This window comes from Pinus tabuliformis, chromosome 4_2 (genome assembly GCF_031772625.1).
Source record: "Pinus tabuliformis cultivar Carrire ecotype Pingquan chromosome 4_2, CPIR1, whole genome shotgun sequence".
Taxonomy (NCBI): domain Eukaryota; kingdom Viridiplantae; phylum Streptophyta; class Pinopsida; order Pinales; family Pinaceae; genus Pinus; species Pinus tabuliformis.
In genome coordinates this window covers 552,072,075-552,094,670 of record NC_142304.1, presented here as the reverse complement: position 1 = coordinate 552,094,670, position 22,596 = coordinate 552,072,075, and the positions used below count along the sequence as shown (strand labels likewise).

The 22,596-nt window shown below is 37.8% G+C and overlaps 1 protein-coding gene across 1 annotated transcript in view; it reads left to right on the top strand.

Annotated features, from left to right (window-relative positions):
- The window catches only part of LOC149170464 (RNA recognition motif (RRM)-containing protein), an 85,590-nt gene extending 78,330 nt beyond the window's left edge, over positions 1 to 7,260 (top strand). The window contains exon 5 of the mRNA XM_089429022.1: positions 6,926 to 7,260. The gene's annotated coding sequence lies outside the window, so the exon portion shown is untranslated. The remainder of the gene's footprint in view (positions 1 to 6,925) is intronic.
- The last annotated feature ends 15,336 nt before the right edge of the window (positions 7,261 to 22,596 follow it).

Genomic DNA, 22,596 nt, shown 5'->3' with positions numbered 1-22,596 from the left:
GTGATATTGATGATGGGGATCCCAATATACACGATGATTTTGATGATATGTAGGTATTTGTTGTAGAATGAATTTGTTTGGACTATAGAGGCCATCTAGAGCCTTTTTGTTGATGTATTTTTGATTCATTACACTTGGTGATATTTTGATTATATGCATGCTTGCTATATATATGAGAAACTTTGCATATTTGTGTGTAATGGTTTGGATTGATATGGATGCACATGAATATTTATGTTCTTTTCTTTTTTAATCAAAATTTGAATGCTTATATATTTCCTGGTGACCAATTTTTTTCTAGTTTCTAGTTTTGGGGTCAATTGGTTCAATCATCAATCTAGTTCTAATAACATTGGTTCATTGCCCATTGTGCATTTTTAGTTTTAAATTTTTAGTCTTGATTCTAGATGCTCATAACATTAGACCAAGTCTTTGACTCGTCACTTTTTACTATTTTTGTGTTCGAGTAATTTCAATTTACTATTCTAGTCCTCAGAATTTAGTATCTACTATTTTGTTTAGTGCTAATCATATTCTAGAGTAATGAATGATGAATTTAAATAAACGTATACAATATTTTATTATTTCTATTTCTTTGAATCCTTTATGATGTATGAATTAATGTATTTCATTATTGATTCTTTGCCATGGATTGGTGAAACAAAGTAAATGAAGCACCTCATTCGAATTTGTTTCAACCAAGGTAGTGAGCCAGAATGCACATGGAAAAGTAAACTAAGTGGTTCTCATTCAGGCATGGGGCCTAGCCAAGGAGAAGGAACTGGGTTGAGTAAAAGAACCAGGGAATCGAACAAGGGAAAGGTAAAGCCTAGGCAAGGGATGGGATAGAAATAGAAGGGATAAATAGATTCTTTAGCTAAGGCTTTCTTCTAAGGAAGGCTACTACTATATCTATCATCCATATGCAATGGTTAAATTGAACAACTCTGCCTAAGAAACAGAGATGTGGACCGATGGTCTGGCCAATGTGTGTGTGTGTGTGTATGTTACGTTTATTGTTATTGGCAATTTATTGCCTGGGGTCCAAAATTTAAATTATTGGCAATATCGGGGAAAAAGATCGGAAATTGTTGGGAAACATGAAAAAAATACAAAAATAATATATATATTTTTAAAATTTTTGTTCTTTTAAAGCAACATCAACATCAAACAAACACATTGTCACACAAATATGAAAATAAAACTACAATATAAAATGTATAAGATGTCAAGTGGTACATCGATCATTGATAGTAGATACTGAAATATGATATTTGTAATTTTGTCTTGACCTAGTGTGATAATTTTTGACAAGATCAATATTAATAAAAAATCACATTGAAACAAAAATAAATATATCTCATGAGATGATCATTGTGAGGCATCTAGATTCTAAATACTATAATGATAATCCGATAATAATACTACACTAAGAAGGTGTGGCCAAGGATTAGGTTTCCCTCGCCCTTGAGAACCTTGTGGTTCCCATGAAATTCGTTAGTTCCTCCCTCTAATCTCTCTTTCTACTAGCATCAAGAATTGAGTTTCAATTAGGACAATGCCTGGGGTAGCCATATGGCAAATAACCACTTCATGCCCTGGGATTTTGGCAAGGTGGTATGTTAAGCGGGTGATTCCGCCAAACATTTCCATTCCATAAAGCTTGCAACTCAACTTTGTTCTATTATCACCCTCAAATGGCTCAACATACTCCCACATTTGGTCCAATGGCTTTGCCATTTGTAGAGCTTTGATTAAATTTTCAAGTTTTGGACCTACCACAAAACTAATGTGGAAATTCAAAAGAGGGTGAGAAGAGACAGACTATAAATTTATAGTATATACTAATCTTGGAAAACAAAGAAAAGGAAGGCAATTTTTTTTCGACATACATGGAAATAGGGTTATGGTATACTGAAGTAACTCTCCACTCCAAAAATGCTCAACTAATGGCAAAGAAAACTATAGATTTTCCTTTGTTTGCTTGATGAAAATTGGCCACAAGACTCACACAACCCTCAAAGCTCAATCTTAGCAAAGGAGAAAATGAAAATGACCTTTGAAAAACCCAAACTACAACTTATATCGCGTTTTTTTAGAAACAAGGCGATAATTTCCCATCGACTTGCGATGATTTCGAAATTATTGCAATAAATTCAACTAGGCAAATTATCGCGATATTTTCTGGTGATAATATTGGTGAAGGCTGTTTCGGCAATAATATCGTGATAATTCCAATATTATCGTGATATGTGCAACATTGAAATGTATAAAAGTTATTAAAATAGGGAGGTTTTTGAAAAAATCGGCAAAAACTCAACAAAATTTAAAAAATACAAAAATATTCATTTTTAATTTTTTTTTTAGCATGTAAAGTATCCACAACATCAGATAAATGCATTGCCGTATAAATAGGAAAAGAAAGCTAATATATAAGATGCATAAGAAGTCTAGTGCTACATCACATGTCAAAATAGTGAATCAAGTCCTAAATCCTGAGTCCTGACTCAGTCTCAACTCTCAAGAGTCAAAATATCAACAAAAAATATGATAAATGTATATCATGATTCATCATCATGAGTCATCTAGTGCTACATCACATATCAAAATAGTGAATCAAGTTCGAAATCTTGAGTCCTGACTCAGTCTCAACTCTCAAGAGTCAAAATATCAACAAAAAATATATAATAAATGAATATCATGATTCATCATTACAAGTCATCTACATGTGATAAAGTAATCAATCATTGAGATACACTGCCCCTTTTACGGTAATATGGAATGGCTTTGCCGTTTTCTCTAGAGGAAGAAAGCCTTGCCCCTAGGCTACAAATGGACTTTGTCATCCTCTAGAAGCAAAAAAAGAAGGTGGCCTCCATCCTTTGTTGTTGCCCATCTTAGATGGTCTCACCTCCTCCTCCTCCTCTTGCTCCTGCTCCTGCTCCTGCTCTTCTACCTCTCCCTCCCCTGTAGCTGCTACCTCCTCTACCTGCAGTGCCTTTGGATCCACCTGTAACCAATCAGGGACCGAGTCCATGATAGGCCTCTCAATGTCAACCCTCCATGCAACAATGGTGTCAATATGGTCCAATGAAATGGCTTCCATGTCCGGGGTTTTCTGAAGTTGTTTCACCCACATTGGAAGATTGTAGTAGACGTAGACCATGTCATTGAGGCTTTGGGACTCCAACATGTATTAGGGTCATATATTGTAAATTAGTACTTAGAAAATTTAAATATGAAAAATACTTGTTGCGCTTTTCACTGTATACTTTGTCAAGTACACTCCAGTTGCACTCACACCTAGAGGCACTGCATGTTTGGATGAGTACTCAAATGGCAAGCTTTTGGAGATGGCTACTCTGCCACCATAGCTTGTCCACCAAGCATCTACAAGTTAAAAGAAAAAAGAGAAATATAAAAAAAAACTTAAACGTTGAAATTTCTAAACTTGAAGCAAATTATGAAGAGACATTGAATTATGAAATTTGAAAGTTGAAACAAACTAAAGCTTACCTGGCATTTTGGTCGTCCTATTCTTGATAGCCATTGTAAAACCAATTGTGCCACTTGCCATCCTATATATCTCCATTTCTTTAGAAATTTCTTCACGTTCTTGCTCAGATGCCATGATCTTCTCAACACAAGTGAGGAATTTATCCATTACATCGACATCAAATTTGAAACCACAGGAGTAAAATAATGCAGGGTTGAGGTAGATATGGGCAACATGAATGGGGTGATGGAGGGCATTGTTCCATTGCTCATCAATCACTCTCCATACCAACTATTGTTTCTTAAACCCCTCGCCCCCCTTATCTTCATAATAGGCGTGAATGGCTTCTTTGGCCCTATTCGTTGCCTCACACAAGTAGCCCATTGCGGGCTTGTCTCCATCAACCAACTGAAGAACCCTTACCAAAGGCTCTGAAATGGCACACACCTCCTCCACACTTGCCCAAAAGCTTTGATTATATGAAACTAGTTTGAATATGTCCTCTCCCTTCGGCTTGCGGCTAATAGATAAAGCACGCCACTCTTGTAAAAGAAACATGGTCTTCACATCCCACATAGAATTCAATAGACACTAAAGAGATATGAAACTAGTGGCAAATCGTGTAATGGCAGGACACACCAACTCTTTGTTGTTGGTGAATCTTCTCATCAAGCTAAGTACAAATGCACGATTATATATAAATTTTGTTATGCTCTTGGATGATCCAACAATATCCCTCGCAAAAGGAATCTTCCCTATATATATCCTCCAACGTCAAGTCAATACAATGTGCAGCACAAGGCGTTTAAAACAAGTTAGGATACCTCGCCATAAGCAAGCTGCCAGCATCAACATAATTTGCAGCGTTGTCTATTATGACTTGGACAACATTTTCTGGACTTACTTCTTGAATGAAGGTGTCCAACGACTCACATAATAAATGAGTGTTTTTAATTTGTGCAGATAAATCAACAAATTTCATAAGCATTGCCCGCTTGGGACAATTAACCAAGAAGTTAAGAAGGGTCCTACCCTTCTGGTCAGTCCAACCATCTAACATGACTGTGCATCCAGTGTGTTCCTCTGATGCCCTAAGCTCCTCCAATCTAGTAATGCAATCAACCTTTTCATTTTGAAGAAGAGGCTTTCTCAACTCTGCAAAGGTAGGGGCTTTGTACCGCGGCCAACAACAACAACAACATCAAACATAGGTTGGTATAATGGGTTGGTCTTGGCAATGTTGAAAGGAACATCACTCCATAGAAGACACTTACTGACCAACTTGTCAACTTCCTCTTCCTTTTTTTTGAAGTGCCGATTTGATCCTTGGTTGTGCAGGAGGTGTGGTTCTAGGAACGAAAAAAATGAGAACGCTGAGGGGTTGGCCCATGTGGGTGTGGAATGTGATGCTAAAGAACCACTCTCACTTCCGCCCACTCTGGATGCTTGTACAAGTTGACTTTTTACCGCCACCCTATTGTCTTTGATGCCATCTTTATCATGCAGTGATTTAATGGCCTTCCAGATGATTTCTGGAGTTGCATCTAGGCAAAGTTCTATCTTTTGCCCTGGCATTTGCCACAGATGGAATTTTAATCTGTTCTTTTTTTGGGGTATTATGGATGCACTTATCTGTTGGATTTTTTAATTTGAAGTGATGGCAGTAGTAGAAAATAGGTTAGGAATAGCTGTAAAGGTCTTTTCTTCAAATGAATTTGTTAATTTATGTTGTATACCTCAAGAAAATGGGGTTGTGGAGAGGCAGACTAGAACAATCATTGAAATGGCAAGATCCATGATACACAATGTAGGGGTGTACAGAAAATTGTTGAGGAGATGCAGTGCACATTGCTGCATATCTGCTCAATAGATGTTGTACAAAGGCAACCCAAAACATCACACTAGAGGTGGTGTTGCTTCTTTGAGAGCCAAAGGTTAGTCATCTGATTTTTTAATTCCTTTAGCTGTGTTGATATGAGTTTGATATGAATGAGAGGTTTGTTGATGGCCATACTCTATATTTTCACCACATGGTGATGGGTTGATCACTGCTATCCGTGTAGAGTGCAAGTAGGTGGATTGGATGCTATCTTCTCAATGATTATTCTTGAGGCTGTGTTCCAAGGATAGGGAGATTGAGAATAAATACACCATTAAGAATAAATGTTTTACTTGACCTAGATGAAATTTAGTCAGATTTTTGAAGCTTAGGGTGTTGTAGTCTTTGTTGAGTTTTATTTGGTTTTGTGCTTTTATGAATGGGTTGTTCCTTGAATGGGTTACTGCCATGACTGGTTAGAGGGATTTGCCTAGTGTAAATAGATTATAATCAAAGTAGAATGAACTATTAGTCTGGAAGAGAAGGGGAGTAATAATGAAGAATGTTATTTGTTCAACGTGATATAGTTTTGAAATTCTTAGAGATTGACGTTTTGAGGGTTCTTTGTTCTGGGGTGCAAAGTGGAAAAGTGTTTCAGTTGAGACAACCCTCCTTTAACAAATGGGTTCTTTTAGCGATGTTTCATGTGAAGATAAGTGATCCTTTTTAGACATCTTGCAGGTAGGCTTATTTTAGTGCCAATTGCAATCCTTTGAAAAGACTGATTAAAAATTTGAATTGCACATTGCTCATCATTGCTGATTTCTTTCCATATACAAAAGGAGAAGACCTGCAGAATTTTGATAGCATTTGCGTGCTTCCTGTTGTTCACGGTCTAGAAGAGCAGTGGATTGGTTCTTTCTTTGCAATCACGTCCATGTATCTGCATTTTATATCCAACAATAGTCAGAATATTATCCGAGACATCTACACCTAGTTACTTGATTTTCGGATACACTCCACTGAACCAAGGTGAAGATCGAGTGCAATCTTTTGATAGGAATGATTAAACAACTGCAGTGCACGTTGCCCGTCATTGCTGATTTATTTCTGTATGCCAAAAAGGAGGACCTACAAAATTTTGATAGTATATGTTTGTTTCCTCCTGTTGTTCACGATCTAGGAAGATCGGTGACGCTTTGTTGTTTTTGCAATCACATCCATGCCTGTGAATTTACATCCGACAATTGTCATAGAATATTATCTCAGCACACATCTACACCTAGTAGCTTGAATTTCAGATTCCCTCGAGTAAAGATTATGAAAGAGTATAACAATTCTGTGTTTGGAATCTGGTGTAACTTCAATATCCTCAGTGCACCTTTGAAATTCAAATTACCCCTTCCGTGTTACATATAAAATGTATTTCAAATTACCTCTTCTATTTTCACTTACGTTCTACTACGCTCACATTCATCTTCCTGGAATGGAGCACGGTTGGCTAAAAGTTTGTACAATATTACAGTATTAAGAGATTGTTTCTTGTATGAGCAATTTTTTATATTAATTTCCACCAGATGTTGTGAGTAATTGGATTGGAACTTGCGCAGCTGTTGGCAATGGCGGTGTGCTTTCGTACAATCCTGTCGAGGACATGCACAAGTTGGATTTGTTGGGCAACTTGAAACACAGGCTTACACTAGAGGATGCAAGACCACAATCATTCTTGTAATCATGTTCAAACTAATAAGAGCAAGCGATGTTGATGGTTAAAGACTTGTCTTTTTTTGCTATCTGTAAATGTAGTTATGCTAATGCTACTAATATAGTAGAGCACGTTGAGTCTTGGGAGTAGCTGTGGTGGATATCACATTTCGTTTTTGTTACTGGAACTTGGATGTAAAGCTCGAAAATATCAGTGCATAAGCATCAGCGAATCTCTGTATGTGGTGATTGTTTTATTTATGTTGCTTACTATTGGGAATGGAGTGAGCTCAAGAAAATGCACCTATTGCCAGCAGGTTGACAATGTTAACCCACGAAGCACACTTTATTTCGGGCTAGAAATGATAGATGGGCTTTTGCTAGTGGTTGGATCATATTGGCCAGTTCAAGTAGTCTGAAAATTTAGGTTACTTCGATTTTACACACCTATTTTTATGCTGGCTGGGAAGAAGCTTTCAAAAGTTCCTCAATTATCTATCATGAAGCACATAAACAAACGACAAAACTATTGGAACCTAGTACAGGATCTCAGAATTTGAAAATTTTTCCTGTTTTCCCTGAAGTTACAAATATCAATTTCTTAATTGCAGGTACAACAGAATTGATGCAAACCAATGGAACATCTTAAGTTTAGAAATGCAATACAAACAATAAGTGCAACGTTATATAATATTTGTCTCCATTCTGAGATTTTAGTATGACTGTTATGTTAGTCGGGACAAAAGTGTAAATGTAGTTGGAGTTGCCCATCTGTGATCAGCAAACACAAAACCCATTGCAACTTCCTCGGAAAACTGGCAACTTCCTGTTCTCCTTGAAATTACACATTACCACCCTTTACAAGAAGCAAATACAAAACAACTGTATATGTATCTTATTTGCTGCAATACCATTAAATTCACACCCTCAAAATGAGACATGTCAAGATAAATGACTCTGGAATTTTGATCTCACAACTTTATATCCCGACAAATGTTTTATACACAGCAAGCAAAGTTTATAGTGATAATAATGTGGAATAAAATCTTCAACAAGGGATATGCTTTGCTTATTTTAGAAAGCTTTGCATTAGTAAGGCATAAAAAGACTCAAATAATAAAGGGAACCTATAAACCACATAAGCACCTCTAGGTATGTAATTTCCAGAGTTGGAGGAGAATGTCATCTCATCAATCCATGAACTTGCAACCTAAAACCATCTTCCAAATTGGAGCATATTTTTAAGCTTGCAATATTTTATAAACCGCCATTTTTTCACAATTGGTGTTTGAGAAAAGGCCATTCCATGTATAATGTATTTCTAAGCATCATGGACATTGTTATAGGAGAGACTGATTTCTGTATTAAATCATTTCATTGAATATATGATTCAAATCATTTCAGCGTATCAAAATATGAATTCAAAATCTAATTACAAAGGCAATAATAACAAAGGAACTTATAAAGCACATAGACATTTCTAGATGATCTTAATACCCAAGTAGAGGAGAATGTTATTGCATTGGTCCATAGATGTCCAACCCAAAACTAACTTCTAAATTGGAAAAGATGTTACCACATTAGTCCGTGGATTTCCAAACCAAACCAACTTTTAAATTGAAAAAGATTTTGATGCTCACAAAATGTTATTAACCACCATTTTTCACAATGGCCATTTGAAAATAAAACCTCATTCTAAATAGAGTGTTTCACTAAGCATTGTGGACATTGTTATGGGAGATGCTGATTTGTCTACAACATTTCATTGTGTATAAAGATATTAGTTAAAACCATTCTAACACAGCATGGTATCAATTCAAAGCCTAATGGTAGAGATGTTCTTAATGTATGTTTTATCGCCATGTTATTTTTTAACTTGTAAAATACAAAGCAAAAAACCCCACCACACCAATTTATATGTTTCAAACTGAAGACCAAGTCATATTTGGTTGATTACATCATTACATGAAGTTATTTTAACTGGATAACAATTCTGTGATCTTTATTTATACTTTCGATGTAACCATTTGAATGGAGCAAGGTCGAACGCGTTTTGGTTTACTTGAATTTATATTAAGCTTTATGCGATTTATATAGGAGATACAGTGCCAGCAAAGTCCGACACACTGTATAGAAGTGCATGCCAATTTGTTACATTATAGTGTAAAAATAATTAGAGTTAAATTTGTTATATATGTTTTAATCAATATATTTTTTTTCTTAATGTTTTGTTCTCTTTTTAAAAATTATTGAACAATTTTATACTATATTTGAAAATGAAAATACAAACTTCTATTCTATTGTAACTATTAATCAACTTGTTGCAGATTAATACATAAAATTTATTATTATAATTAATAATATAAAAATTGTATATATATATATATATATATTTTTAAATAAAGTTGTAATCTTGTACCCTGATTGAAGCGTATTAAGCAATTAAATATTCAGTTTCAAAATAAAATGCAGTTTTGTCTTGACTGTAACTAAAAAAATGGTGACTTTCATCAAGACTTGTGTTGCAAGGTATATCCAATTTTTTTTAATAGAAAACCAACAAAATTTGTTATACAAAATTAATAGTTTATATGTTCATCTTAAGCCTCTTATATAAAGTTAGTTAGAAAACTTGTATTTATTTTGATGACATCATTAGGCAACCCATTAATGATTATATTGATTAAAAAATACCACTTTCTAGTCAGTATGCAAGGGTAAGATTTTCCATAGAACTTAAGGCAGTACAACAAACAAGGCTCAAAGTTACAAATTCGATTTCTGGAATTTCATGAGTTTAACGTGTCATTTGCTGGAATTGAATCTGGGCCAAAAAAGTAACAATCATTCCTCCCAACTACCTAAAATAAATATACTTGACATATTTACCAAATAACTTATTAAACAATCACACATTATATTTACCTCTTGTAATTAATAGTAATAGTAATGCATTGTAAACTCTCTGTAAAAAAAACATATAATATTTTACATTTATTTTATTTGCAAGATCTATTATATGATATTCTCAATCATAGATATTAGTGTTTTGGAATGCTTTTCTTTTATATTTATAGTAGATTAACTGTTATATGCCTTTGAAAACTAAATTGTTTTTTTCTTTCTTTCTTAACGCTTAGGTAATCAGTAACTAAGTGAACTGGCTGCCACCTACGAGACATGCTGCTCCTATAAACTCTAGCGTTTCACAGTAACTAAGTGAACTGGGCGCCACCTACGAGACATGGTTTTGAATTAGCTGAAGTGCTCCTATAAACTCTAGCGTTTCACACAAAGCTTTCACTAACACATCAAGTTTAGACAATATTTGAATCAAATTGGGTGGCATCAAGACCATTGGTCTGAATGGTTTGAGTTACCTAAATTAATATGTTATCAACATGCAAAGATATTATATTCAAAGTTATAAACAAGATTAATATGTTCACAAAAATGTGAACATTGGATGGTTGTTAGAAAGAGTGTAATAAAAATTATTGACAGTTTTTACTTGAATGGTGATTGGTTTGTATTATTTGAAATTAGTAAGAGAGGTTAGTATTGGATAATAAGGATTTTATTATATTAATAAAGGGGTACATGCAAAGTGTAATTATAAGAGAAATTATTATATATTAATTAGAAGTTAGTTGTATAAATATTATCTTTCTCATGTATATCATGTTAACTTTTTATATTATGCTTGAGCTTAATGTAAGATTTAATTTTGTCATTATAATTAAATGATGAGCATGATGTAAAATGCAAGTACCATGGGCACAAAAGGGTTATTTTGAGATGATATTTTTAGGCATGGCTTGGTTATGAGCTCCAGATAATAAATGGTGTTTTTAAGGATGTTGTGGATTCTCTACACTAAATAAATATTTAAAGTTCCAAAAATTTATTTATAGAAAATTACAACTTGGAGAATCTCTAGGGAAATTGAGAAAATGATTTAGCAATATCAATTTGTTGATACATAATTCAATGGTAATATGCAACACTTAATATTCAATGATGTTTTGATACCTAATCTTTGGATTGAAGCTTTAACTTTCACATTGGATGACAAACCTTATAATTTTGTCGTTATAATGACGTGCCATAGGTTGAATACAATAGTATGAAGTGTGTTGTTTGTTATTGTTATCACTTCGGAATTTCTCTTGGTTGTGTAAGAAAAAACCCCAAGGTAGCCTCGAATAACACTTTTAGATTGGAAATTTGCCTTTCCAATCTAGACGGAGCTCCCTTGACGAGTTTGCTATCTATTCGCTGTTCAACAACAACTCATGTGATGAAACACAATGTCTAGATCTTCAATTACAACAAGGATTTATAGATGTGGTAGTGCATAGAAGCAAATAACCATTGGGCATGGAGTTTAATGGATGAATCTTAATGAGGTCTCAAGAACTTGGTTGGATGAGCAAAAGCTTGTAGAGGTAGGGTAAACAATGTTGTATTCAACCATTTGATTATCGACGCTAAAAGTAGAAAGTAGAAAACAATCCATTATCACAGAGTATCTAACATGGATGAGTTTTGAAGCAACTTTAGAAGAAACATAAAAGTATTTGAATATGATAATTATATAGCATCAATGATGAATTTTGACTCATATAGCTTTTACTCAAATTTGAAGAATACTCGTTCAAGAAAGACACATGAAAATGATCACAACATAAGAAACACAAACTGTAGAACACTGGCACAGGAATCTCTTGGCAAATTGCTCAAGTACTTTTTTTATTGAAACCTTCTATTAGATTGAAAAATGGTATTACAATACACCTAAACTTTATCTTCAAATCCGAACCCTACTATGATTACAAATCACCTACATCCAATCAACTATTGCTCGCTGTTAATGTGTTGTCGAGACCTTGTGGAACTGGTATGATTAATTGACAACAATTATCCTTATTTCAAAATGACATCTAGATGTATAAGATCCCTAATCAATTTGCAAGGATCTCCCTCAATGGTGCTTGGCATGAGAAGCAACACTTTGATTTGTAAATAGACACACACATGGACACAAACATTCTTTGGCAATTTTAGGCACTTTTGTTTAGAAGTGGGGATATATCTTGCATTGAGTGGGTGGAGAGATACTTTGGTGTTTATATACACCATTTTAAACAACACCTATTTACGCATTGTGCAAACACTATGCTCCTCTCCTTGTTCATGGGCTCCTCTCGGTTGGCACAATGTGTGTAGACTTCAGTGCTTGGATTGAATGTTGGAATTCTCGACTTAGAGATTGGTGCTCATGTTGAGGCCAATATTTTATTTAATAAAAAGAACCTTGAACTTTGTATATCAACCTTAGTAGGAAAAGAGCACAAATGAGCCTATAAAAATCCAAACCTTTTTGAGCCAACCTAACAAATTTAATGCTCAAGAAATCAATGGAAAAACCACATTTAATTTGCAAGGAAACATAGTGAAAGTGTTGAGTTTAAGCATTTAATAAGCGAATCATGTGTGTTAGGTTGTGAGATGTAGGTGTAAAACATTTCTTATAAAGGCATATTATTTTAGTATGTTTTCAACTTAAATGAAGTGAATTATTTTGTGGAGATTGGTTTGGGCTGTAATCACATTTCGCCAGTGGGTGGTGTTGAGATTGATGGGTGTTCTATGCAACATGCACATTTGGGAAATAGTAATGTCACAAATGTTGTAACATATATCATACTTAAACTTGGAAAATAAACATGTTTTTACTCAACTTATTTTTATTTGAACTCCTTGAAAGAGCCATTTGTGATTTTGAGCTCAAAGACGTGGGTTTAATTGAACGTATAATATGAGACAATTATTTCTTGTACAAACTTATACATCATAGGGTTTTGTTGTTGGATGTACAATTTGAATTTAACTTTGCATGTGGATATTGCTATTTTTGGTGTGAAGTTGGCATCAAGTATCACTAGGGATAACATATTGAATTTTGGGTGGAACCTTTTTGTTTTCTTTCAAAATGTGTAATTGTATTAAATAATTTTGTTTATTTATTTATTATTTTTTGTGAAATACAGATATCGTGGAAAACCATTAGGTAGTGACCTCATTTTATGGATGATACCTAGGGTAAACCAGATTCTATGGAAGCTTGAGGCTTTGTCAACATAGGACTCAATACCCTTACAACAATATACTCATTAATACTTTAACATATCTCATTGATACTTCAACATATCATTTGAAAGAGTTGAACATGGTGGGAGCATTATAACCCATGGCAACCCCCTGATCTAGACCCAAGTGGTTGTATTAAATATGTGGGTGCCATGAGAGAGTTTGGAAGTTTGAGTTCTTGATTGGTCTCATCTCTTGAGCTGGTTAACAAGTTTTAAGCAAAATAAGAGAGGTAAGGGAAATGTGGAAATTGATATTCATCCTTGCATGTAAAACAAAATATTCACGACGATAAAATATTTTTATCACAATCTAATTTATGTTCATGCAAATTCATGAAGTTAATTTAAAAAATAAATAAAAGATAAATGGATATTTTCTAAGACAGTAAGTAAAATCAACGAGGAAGATGATGCATGTTAGGAAAATTCCATAAAAACTCTCTTACCTATAGGGTGAAAATGATGGAAACTTGTTTCCCAACCTATAAAATGTTTAATTCACGCAATTTGTTCCATGTCAACATTCACTATCTCTTCATACCATCTATAAAAACAATGATAATAGACAAAAATGCTCAAATTGGGCATAAAATTTTTGTCCCAGGTAAGGACAACAAAGAAGTAATTTTGTTTGGGAATATTGATAACAAAGAGATTGATATTGTTAAGAAAGAGATTGTGCCTAGAGATTTCATCATTGCTTAATGTGAGAGAATGTTCCAGGAGACCATCATAATATTAGAAGCTAAATATCATGATTGGAAGTGTTAGGTATGCTTTAGGAGGTCACCTCAATGTTGGGTTATACTAGAAGTTGCATGTCACAACTAGAAGTGTTAGGTACTCTATAGGATGCCACCTAAATGTTGGGTTAACTTCGTTGTTTATTGCAAGGCATTTTTTAGGTATGGGAAAAGGCACATAAGAAGTAAGTTTTGATTAAAATATTGCATTTTGGAGTTTAGGTTTAGAGAAGTAAAAATTTTCCCTCATTAGAGGAAATTTGAGCCTAAACTAGTCCGTATCAAAAGTGATTTCTAAAATTAGCTTACTGCCCACGCAGGGGAAACCAGCAAGGCGCACAATTTGTTATTAGTTTTCATAATGAAACAAAATCCAGCTGAAGAGCCTAAAACTAATAGTTTTTTTCCTCGGAACCCCATTGAAACAAAAACTAGAAAGCAAAGTTCCAAAAACATGAGAGAAAATACACGTGGCATGCTGAGTGGCAAACATGTGGCAGACTGTGTGGCGGACATGCGGCAATCAAAGTGGTTGACTAGGAGCAAGGTGGAGACGACAGGTGTTCCTCCATGATGAAACACCTGTACTCCTCCATGTCGCCACCTGCCTGTTGCGAGGTCTCCGTGTTGCCTGCCTGCTGCGCCGAATGTTCTTCCTCGATGAAACAACAATAAGGGTCCATAACCTCGTCTGCGTGCTGGTCCTTGTACACCTCCTTCCCTGCACGTCTCATCTCCTGCTCAGTGTTCCTCTTCCCTGCCTCGTGGGTGCTCGTCTGAGCCATGTCTGGTTCGGCTTTGGTGTGGCTGCATCCTTCTGTGGTGCGTCCACCACCCGCAATGTCTTGTCCCCCAATTACTCTGGTGCTACCACCACCCATAGTGTCCTGCTCTGCAATTGCTCTGGTGCGACCACCACCCTCTGTGGCCTATCCCTCAATGACCTGCTCCGCCTCGTGAAAGAAAATGGAGATAGTGGTCGTGATGATGGGCCTGTTCAGGGTAGAACGGAAAGTGAATTGGGCATTCTGGGGTTGCAGCTGTGGATGGGGTGGAGTGCCTCTGGGAGACGAAGCAGAAATGGAAGGAAAGCTACTGGGAGGCGAGGCAGGGGGCACCGAATGGAGGCGGCCTCTTCCACTACGGGTGTTTGGGTAACGCCTGGGAACCTGCTCGGTTAGGGAGGAAGGGGTGTCCGAGATTAGAGAATGCTGGGGGCGAATCAAGCTTCCTCTGGTTTCGCCCTCTGGCTGCGCATACGGTGTCGCACTCTTGGCATGTTGTCTTCAAGAGTATGAGAATTCCTTCTGGAATTGGGCTCAGTGTGATGCAGAGACACAATTGAACTTGCAGACTTCTCAGCGGAGGGATTAACAACAAAGGCCGAATGGAAGACAAAATGGCAATCCAAGCTCTGGGTGAAGTGAATTCCAGGGACGAAATCAATGCAACATAGGAGGTGGCAGCGTCTCCCGGTGGTTGTGCGGGATCTGGGTGCTGCAGCGGCTTGAGGGCAGAGGCATTGCAGTGGCATAGGTTGATGGACAGGTGTAGAGGTGAAATTATCTCGGGGATTCATGTTTGCACAAAGCTGAAGTGGGTGGCGGTTAATAGGTTGGAGACGTCGCCCTCTTAAAGTGCATTTATGGCTGTTGTGAATGCCAATTTTAGACCACTGTGCCAGTCTACGGAAGGCCATGTGGTCTAGCCACATGCCAACCCAATCGACTGCCACCTCATTGTCCTTGTTGATCACCCGCATTCGGGAGATATTTTGGACAATGTTTCTGTTATGAAGTTTTATTATTGTATTGTTTTTTCCATTTACATATATGCTTATTAGATATACATAGATGCATAAGTGACTTTTTTCCAATTCGTGTTGTAATATTATATGTAGTATACTCAATTATACAAAGATGCACAAGTGTATTTTTCCCAATTTGTGAAGTAATATTATATATAGTATATCGGCTATTGTCACACACCGATCCGAATGCAATTATCACCCGTCACAATTTATATATCGCTGTACAAGTCGCCTCGGGAATTCTCATGCAAACAAACTGTTTTCACTGATGTTGTTACTCATGGACCTGGTTGCTTAATAACTCACTCGCTTAAACACTATGTTAAACCCTACTACGCTTAGAAGTGACCTTCGCTATGGACATTGGTGGCTAAGATGACCCTTGCTGGCAAAGTAGTGAATCAGGCGATTGTAATATGTTACAGGAAGATCTCTCTGCCTGACTTTGCTTCAAGAGTCTGCTGTTTTCCCAAAATTTTCGCCATAAATTCAATTGACCTTAGGACAATCCACTTCTCTTGTTTCAAAAACTTGCCTCAAGAGAACTACAATGACCTTGAACAGAGATTTCTTCAACAATCTTGTGCCATAATAAGGTAAAAACGATAAAAAGAGTTTATCAACTAGGAAATTGATAAGAGAAAGGGGTCTTAAAACCCTCAAAGCCTCAGCTTCAAAGACAAACAGAGATAAATGATCCAATCCAATGATGATCTAAATGAACTCAACCCTTTGGTATTTATAGAATTCCTTAATGGGATGCTCTCCTTAATTAATTGAGTAAAATTCACTCCAAACCCCAACGTTGGGTTTCTTTGCCTAGCTGCCACAAAACTTCCCACACATTGGGTATTTTGATGTTTTCGGGTTTCTTTTCCTAGCTACCGCAAACCTTACCCACACATTGGGTATTTTGATGTTTTCCCCTTTATCAAGGACTATAGCCTATGGGGATCGATAGACTATTTCATCTCTTTGAGCGATTAATATCTCGGGAACATTACATTGAACCTATTACAACAAAATCTAGCACCCTCATATGATGTAAACCCTCCTAGAATCAAGGGGCCAATGCGACTTAGGAAAGCTACCTAGTGCCACCACAATAAATCTTCCTCTCAGCTTTGATTGGATCTTCTCCGAACTAGAAGAGGGACTTCCCCAAGGATTAAATTGTTATGGCTATAGAGTGGAGGCACAAGGTGATATTTGAAGATTAAGCCTAAGAAGAATGAATGGTAGTAGTACAAGTCGAAGAATGAATGCTGTGAGAATGAAAGATGAAAAACATGGCAAATGGAACCAAGGAGCATGGATCAAAGAAGGTGAGTGCATTGAATATGTAAATCAAGAAGGGCTACTTTGCATGTTGCAAATCAACCTTAACTTGTTAAAATTTGTAGCGGAAAATTGCCTTGGAAGGCTAAGGATGCCATTCAAAACATAGATACAAAGGTGAAGTTATATCATGCTAGCAATAGTGAGATTTATTAGGTGTAAGGTGTTGACGGTGTTGGACCCGCCAACATGTCAGGGGATCTCCCCGGTAAGAAGTCCCAACTAGACCTTAGACTGTTTGGAGTAGGAGTCCTAGTAGTGGGTAGTACGGTATTGCCTTGATTGCGGTTGCTCGTAGAGATAAGTAATATGTCTTTGTTGGAAGCAAGGGTGTGACCTTGTAGCAAGTTAGGGAAGGTGCATGAAAGGGTCTAACACACGAAAGGGGGGAAGAGTGTGCCCTTTAGAAGCCTGTGATAACATTCAGATTGAAAGGGAACACATGAGCTGAAAGACATCACGAGATGAAAATTATGATAGCCAACAATCCAAAGTGATGAGGTATACCAAAACACACTTTGATAAGATTCATACAAACACATACATAATAGTCCATACGTACATGCGTAAATTACAACTATATACATCGTTAGAGTAACCAGGATAGTTGAACTACAATAACAATATATGCATGAAATGTGCTGGCTCTGTTATATTAAAAGAGTGAAAGATTCAATCATACATACAACCATGACAACCACTAGCCCCAATAGTGGAACGTTACAATCACTACCACGTGCTCCTCCAAAGAGATGAACTCGCTTTGCACTATGGAGAAGCCAAGGCTCGTTACAATACACTCCAAGATTTCTCTAAGTTATACCTATCATAAGCTTGGCTCTTAAAAGGCTGTACAATGAGTTATGCGGTTCTATATAGCGCAAAGGGTGGGCTGACCCTTGACATCACCCTTTGTGACTCTTCAACTACCCTCATGACTCTTCAACTTACACATGACTGTTTACATTCTACTATTGACACTTGGTCTTTCACTTTACAACATGTTTACAATACAATCTGCACATGTACCCATGTGAGACAAAAATGGGTTTGAGTAAGCCATACAAGACATCACTGAGATTCAGACAACTGTGGGAAGACTAACTCGTTGACATCCTCTTGGTGATCGATGGTGGCGAATTGATGCCAAGCTTGGTAGTCTGTTATGGTGTCCGCGTACTTCGTGGTGACATCCTTCTGAAAGCGAACTCTTGCCTCCATTGCATCTGAGTACATTGATTTGGAACCTCTCTCCTACTCATCATATAGCATGCGCATCATGGTCTTGAGTGCATCCGAACCAATGACATACTGGTGCATAATGTCTATGCTCATCTGCAAATTTGTGCTGGTCGCTATGCGCATCTACTGCTCGAAGTACATGTCCAGCTCTCTTCGGACTTGGTTCATTGACTTCGCCTCAGTGATTGTGCCAATGGATGGGATCACATGCGTGTGCATAATGACATCCATGCTCCTGAACGCTCGTGCATGTGAAGCCTGTAAGCTGATGATGAGATGTGGGAGTTCCTCATAGTTCTGGATCTGACTTCGGATGAGTGCCTTCAACTCCATTGCCTTTGGCTTCATCATCTTTGGCAAGTACAATGGGGTTCCCTTGTACCTCATTGTCCATATCTACATGTGATCGACAATGATGTGTATGTTTGTCAAGATGAGTGCTGCCAACCATTAAGATGGACAACTGAATTATGCACGGTGACAAACCTGAAGTATAGCTTCCGTATGATTGTCTCGAGAGAAGATACTTCATCAAGTATCGCTTTTTTCAACTCTACTTTGACGGATGCTGTAGCTTTCTCTTCTTTCTGCTTGGCCACTTGCAACTCCTTAGTCATGTGCTCGTTCTCAGTTATCAAGAATCTCACTCTTGAACTGCTGGCTTCGGCATACGCCTTTGTAGCATCAGCGAATGCAGCTAGATGTTTGCGCACATCAGGCATGATCACTCGTTCCCGAATATGTGTAGGAGATACATGGACATCCAGATGGACACTCTGCGTGACTACACAAGTATGTGTTGTGACTTGTCAAAGGATATGTTGTGCACATCTACTTCCGGATTTTCCTAAAGGATTTCAATGTCTCCTTGATCACTTGGGACTTGCTTTGCTCCCGGATCTAGTGAAGCCGGTGGAGTGACCTCTAAGTCCTTGGGCATGAGGTTTGTATATTGATCCTGCTCTAACTGAACCACATCCATGTCCATCTGTTCCAACATCTATTCAATCTCCTGAGAAAAGTCCTGGTCCTACGACTGCTCACTCTATTTGCTATCTTCCAGCTGTGATGAGTCAATAACTTACATTGGCGCAATTTCATCAATGTGTGCATGTTGCGCCTCCAGCTGTTCCTGTTCCTGTTGTGCTTCCTTCTCTCTTCTGCGCAACTCTTATTCTTCCCTTAGTTGTTGCTTCAACTGCTGCAACTTCTTCTTTGCCTCCTCTAATTTCTGCGTCTCCCTCTATCTTTGTACAATCCTCTTGTTGCGCTGTCGCTTCTTTGCCTCAATCTCCAAAGCTATTCTCAATACAAGTGGATCTCCCTTGAACTTGCAACTTTGTCTGCCTCTGGGCTGTCGACAACCTTTCTCTTTCCTTTTTCATGCACAAGTCTGCTTCCCTCTGCTGCTATAGATGTTGCTTCTCTCTAAGATGTTGCTGCCTTGTGCACTGCTAACCACTCTACAACCACTCTGACTGGTTAATTGAGCCTTGAGGAGTTGTAGAAATATCTCCATGGGTCTTCCTTAGGCTAATGACACGCCCTGTGGATCCAAGGATGATACACTCTCTCATAGTGGTCTTCTACTAAGTGATGCAGGTCATATGGATTGAAACTTTTGGTGTTGAAGGTGAACCTATTGAATTCTTCCATCTTGGCCTTAGCATGCTTGAGATTCTGGATCTCATACAACCCGATCCAAAAAGGAAGAGTGGGCCAAGGTGCCTTCTTCTTCCTGTGCAGTCTCGCTGACAAACCTGTTGAGATGTGGTATGCAACTTCTTACATGACCAACTTGTCCATGGCAAACTTCGGTAACACATGCAGAGCCTTCTCCACACTATACATCTGAATGAAGGTGCCAAGGGATGAGGCATACCAATCTGCTATGTTAACCAATGCCTCCATCCCTACCTCTGAGATGCAAGGTAGATCCTACTCAAAGGTGATCCTGTACACTGGGGTGACGAAGTGGTTTGATAGTTGTAGTATAACTCCATAGAATCTACACTCAAAGAACAATCTGCAATAGGTGTGCACAAAGGTTTATGAAGGTGTCCATGCCCAATCCAAGCCAAGGAATTGCTGACGGGTGCAGATTGCTTCAAGGATGTAGGTGGACATGAATAGATTTGCTTGCTGACCCTTGGGAAGATGCCAGGAATTTTTTACTTGCCCCTTTAGCTGGAGAGCCAACATGTCAGACCAATTGAAAGGTCTTCCTTCATTCGCCAGCTGATCTAACACAATCACCAAACTCTGCTGGAAGGTCTCTGTATTCTCGTGGCTGTATAAGCGGAATGCGAAGATGACCAAGAAATGATAAGCCTTCCACAGTATCTTTGTCTTGTATACTTGGTTGGGTGTTGTCCTGAACTTATATGACTCTCTCACCCAACTCTTCAATATGCCTCTTCAGTCTGCACTGCTGCTGGGATTGGTGAAGGGTGCATCCATTATGATCACTGGCCGCGGAAAGTGATACATCTCCTGAAATTTCTCTTCCCTGAAGGTAGAAAGTTCCGTTCCACTGACATTGCTCAACACCATTATATCTGGATTAGTATGTGAGATAATCCAGTGGATCATGTTTGCGCATGGAAATGCTGAATACCTGCATGCAACCCGATACAAGACAGACTTGTGTATGTTGAGATAGACTCTACGGTCCTCCAAATTCTCCTCAAAGGTGCCTGAAAATATGTCATTGATGTCCTTCCATTTGATCTTGATCTCCTTGTCTATGAAAAACTTAGTGTCTTCATAGATGGGCAATCTCATAGACACTTGCTCGACCACATCTCCAGTTGCTCTCTCAATGGTATCCTTTGACATTTCTCTCTTCGAAGCCATTGTACCTGTAATTCTGAGAGACTGATGAACACCTGTGATACTTGGAGATAGAGCAACAGTAATGGCAAGCAAACTGTGAGTTGAAAACCAAAAGCAACTTGAGGACTGACATGTAACACACCTGGGTCACTGACTGGGAAATTTGAGCAATTTTCTCTGGGAGGCTGGGAGATTGGCTACCAGAACTGCGTAGAGCACAGTCCAGACTGCTAGTGAGCTAACTGACTACTGAAACTACGCAGAGCACAATCCATCTTGGCCTGCTGAGGACTGGAACTGCGCAATGCGCAATTTTAGTTAGCATGAATGCAACCCGGGAAATTGCATTGCGCAATCTCGAGGGCCAACTGAGGCACTGCCTCTTAGAATTGCACAGAGCACACCTTGGGAGGCCATTGTGAGGCAAGATCTATGCAATTTCTGGGAGCAAGGCAAGGTATGGGCTAAGACAGTTTAGACCCGCCGACGACGAATGAAAACAGTAAGGATTGAATACATGTGTGAAGCTGGGTGTAGACATGAGTGAACGAACATGCATGCAATCCAGTAAGTGCAAGATTCAGTAAAATAGGAAAACAATGAAGTGTGTGAAGCGAGTCTCCGTAATGGCGATCGTCAGTGAAGAAACAATGTCATGCATGCGACAATAAGGAAATGCACTGGAAAACTTGTAACAATGCTTCTACAAGTTAACATGCATTAAAATGACAAAAAACATTCAATAAAACCAAGCAAACAATACTCACACAAACCAAAATACAAAAGCGACAGAAAAGCAACAAAAGGCATGAAAAGCGGACTTACCCGGAAAAAGATGTGATAAGTGTGCCGAAGGTTCCTAGATGCATTGGGAATATCAGAACTCCAAGTCCGAAGTGAAGAATGCGCTCTGAAGCACCGAATAAATAGTTTTGACAAGATTGAGGCTTATGATGTGCATGCCACAATTCTAGGCAAAATCGACTGTTGAAAATGCAACAAGATGATGGAGCTTAGTGGAAAGGAGTCGCCTTCACTAAGTGGGCCCACAGGCTATTTTTGGCGCAAAGTCTATTTTTAGACATATGGATCATGGTTTATGAGTTGTAGGATGCTATTTGTGGATGATTGGTCATGTTGGTAAAAATAGATGGACTTCTATTTTTAGACATATGCGCGGTTTCTATTTTAGACTGTCAGGCTAAAAATAGAACAGTCGAATATTATTAGCTCATAATAATATTTGGACTATAAACATTATCTTATCCTCTTGGAGCACTTCAGTTTGAGCTATAGATGTGGCACGTGCAGCTGTCAGAAGGAAATACGCTTTTCTTATGGGTCAGTTGAGCTATTGCATGGTGGACTTCAGTTAGAACTCATGTGGTTGAGTTTGGTGGAGTTGATTGAGGAGTTGATGGAGTTGTGTTCAGTTTGACTTGGTTAAACTAGTT